Raw genomic sequence first — 3,937 nt, 5'->3', positions numbered from 1 at the left:
TATATATATATATATATATATATATATATAATTTGCTCATGCGAGTTCTAGCTTTAAAACATTCAAGTTAAGTCTGTAAAAATCAAACTCCAGAAGATACAACAATGCAATTGTTTATAGGTAAAGCACACATATAATCAACATGATCATTAAAACAGAGTAAAATTCAACCAACCTTCATGACTCTTTTACAATTTTATTTGGATTGTGTGTCTCAACAACATACCAATGCAATTATTAATTACTTAAAATTCAAAAAAAAAATTATTTATACATGATAAGTTACAATTCAAATTGAGTTTCATGAGTTATTTAAATGTAAACAGAACACTACAACATTTAGAAATTAGATGTACATAGACAAATAGTTAACCCTATACTAAAAAAAAAAAATCAGAAGTTTAGTACAGAGGCAAACGAATACCATACCTTTAACCTTGATTCGAATGGAGGAAAAGACTGAAGAGAAAGCCAATAAAAAAGCAGAAATTAATCAGGAATATTAAATCTAAATAAAAGTGAATGGAAAAGCAAAAATTAAGAATGAAACCTACTTTAAAATGGCAAATGAATGTACAAAGAATTAAATCTGTTACTGTTTGGTATTCATTGAAATTTGCTATTTTAAATCTGTTGCAGAGAAGGAACAACACAAATGTACAAAGAATTATAAACTGAACAGTCGTGAATTGGTTTGGTGCGCAGAAAATATATATAATATTAAAAAAAAAGAATAAACATTATCGCAAAAACTATTTATAAGATAATGGTTATAGAGTCCTAATTAAATTTGTTTATAGTTACATATTTCTAAACAAATTTGATTAAAAAAGACATGAACTTGTACAGAAGAGGTAGAAGGTTTGAAAAAAAAAAGGGGGACTGAAGAAGGCCGACGTTTTAGGTGTCCAAATAATTATTCAATTAAACAAATGATTAAGCTAAGCTAAATCAGATGTGCTAAAAAACCTAGATAGCAAAATAAAGCAAAACTTGAAGGTAAAGCAAAACCTGTAGGATTGTTGTCAGATTTTGAAGGTTGGGAGGCTCTTCAATACATCTCCACTTTCTTACAAAACCTGTAGAATTTGAATTTCTATGAGTGTTTCCCTGACTTCAACAAAAAAGAATAGAGAGAAAAAGTGGTTAGGAATTGAAATCCCTAAATTGACAAAAAAAACCTAATTAAAGACGAAATCCTTAAATTGGCAAAAAAACCTAATTAAAGACAATAGGAAAAGAGTTTATTCATAGATTAATTGAGAGATACCGAGAGAGAATGCTCTGATATGGAGGCTGGGTCGGAGATTGAAAACGTTGGTTCCCATAGTCGTGCCCTTGCAAGCTTTCTTTGAAATAGCTTGGATCTGCGTTTAAGAGAGTGTATAGGTTCTGCGTTTGGTGAGTAATGTCGAAAGGAGGGGTGTTGGGTTTAGTTTTGTCGAGAGGAGAGGTTCTGCCTTGCGTGTTTTGGTTTCAAAATTATATCGGGGAAGTGTATTTGGTTTGTGAAAGGAGAGTATATATATTTATTAAAAAAGAAATAAATCAGATTTAAAAATTAAAAATTTATGACTTTTTTTTTTTTTGGTTTTGGTTTTATTTTTTTTGTTTTATTATTATTTTTTTAATATTGTGCTGATGTGGAAAATTATGGGAGTTTCAAAAGTTTCGGTTTTATATATATATATATAGATTAAGGGCAATCACTATAATTCACACCACCCAACAACATAAAAGGAGGCTCGATTGGGGAGCTCTAGTTACTATTATGGTTAGCACGCAAAGAAGCAAAAAAGTCCCTATAGAACCAACCCACGTTGCTACCCCAAATTACGGAAGTATATTCCTTTAAGGAAGAGCATTCAGATTATTAGGCTATTAGCCTATGACTACTGAGCTATTATAAAGTCTTCTCAAACCACAAAAGTAAAAAGTTTATCTATTAATGCAAGAGAGTAAAGGGTTGTTTGGTAGGGTGTCTTGAGCAATAATTTCAGTGTTTAAACAACATTACACGTATTTTCACATTTTTTTACCCACACGTATTTTTAAAAAATACAAATAACGTTACTAGAACAACATTACTAAACGGCCCCTAAGTAGTTTATTTTGTGAAAGAACAAAGCTCCTTTAGGATGGATTATGATGTACAATTGCGAGAATTCTTGAAATCCCTCACAAATTAGGTGTTTACTTGGTTTACTAACATCTCATCAGGCAAGTTCGACCCCACATAATTTGAGGCTTTTTATATGTTAATATTAAGTAAATAGAATTATTTAATACAAATTAAATTAAGACTTGTGGGAGGGGAAAGCTCAAAGAGAGAGGATCATTGAGCGAAATCAACCTGAGGGGCAACTGGGCCCAACTATTCATCAGATCAGGCCCAGTCTAGTCAGGATAACCCAGTTAGGGAAACCAAGAAGGGTGGCCCACTTGAGAAGTAGATAGTCCTCAGGAGATTGGAGACAAACCACCAAGGCCATAAGGTTGAAGGCCAAGGAAGAAAGTAGTGTCGTGCAAGCAAGGGAGGAGGAGGCTTCCAAGTAAAGCATGTTAGGGATATTATACAAAGTAATAATGGAAGAACAAGATTAACACAAAAGACAAATAGAAAATAAATATCTTGGAGGCACAATATCGTTTTCCTTAGACAATATTTGTCTCTCACACTATTGTTGTTAAAGAGTTATTGCAAATTTGTCTGCAAGATATAACCAAGATGTTGCGTTCTACAGATAGCAATTCTGGAGAATAACCACAGAATTTCTTATGTTTCTCTCTAACTTACTATTTTATAGAGTGAACATAAGCCTCTATTTATACCCATAAGGTTATATTTCATCAAAAAGGCACGTATTGAGAGTTAAAATGTTTCATAAAACTGTTCACAAGGCTTGAAACCTCTTCAACCTTTCCGAACAGTCACCAAAAAATCTTTCAATCGATCGAATGCTCTTTTCGATTGATCGAATAGGAATCGACTAGCGATTAAACCAAGCAGAAGCTCCAGGATTTTTTCCATACCATTTTGGTCGATCGAGCCAAAGTTTTGACCAATCAAAAATGTTTAATCCAGAATTTTCACTTAGAAAATTCAAGTTCAGAACCTGAATTTTCACTTTATGAAATAATATTTTCTAAATTCAAACAATATTATTACAAACTATCCTTGTATATACCTATATATACAACAAAGCATCCATCATCTCCACATTTAATGCACTATACCAACTCAGCCTGCCGCATTATTGGCAGAATGACCCCTAAATAGTGCCCCCACAGTTGTAACCTACTCTACCACCACCAGCAAGGCAATGATGGGACAAGTATCTAAGGAGAGATCAATGGCCATCCAAGTGGAAGACTGGAATGCAATCCAAGCAACCATATATAGGAAGGAGGATCCTCCTGGAATGGGATTGGAAAAAGTTTAGAGAGGGAGAGATTAAGAAATAGAGAGAGAAAGTGATCATTGTATAACCGAGAACTATGTATCAAAAGAACCATCCATCCTGGGCCAACCCGAGGAAGAACTTAAATAAGAATCTCTCTTTCCTTGCTATAATTCTCTACTAAAACGGTAGTCCTTGGCAATCTTCTTTCTTTAAACTACTAAACCCAGGCTACCAAGGCTTAAAAGGTTGACATTGACCATCCACCTCTACAAATTAGTTGTATTGGACCTCTTTCCTCACCCAATCTCATTCCAATCTTGGGCTAGGCCGTAAGTTTTGCCCCCCTACAAGACTAATTTGATGTATTAAATACAAAAATTGATGAATAATACTAACTAAACTAAGGTTAATTTCATATAGAGGATTAAATGCATAGTTGAAGAAACTTACTTTAACTTGGATACATGACTATGCATAGTTAATTAAAGTTGTAATCTAAATTTTAATTTTATATCTTTTTTTTTAAGAGGAAG

Source organism: Quercus robur, chromosome 1 (genome assembly GCF_932294415.1).
Source record: "Quercus robur chromosome 1, dhQueRobu3.1, whole genome shotgun sequence".
NCBI classification, from domain to species: Eukaryota; Viridiplantae; Streptophyta; class Magnoliopsida; order Fagales; family Fagaceae; genus Quercus; species Quercus robur.
The sequence above is the reverse complement of the archived record's forward strand: the minus strand, read 5'-3'. Positions refer to the sequence as shown.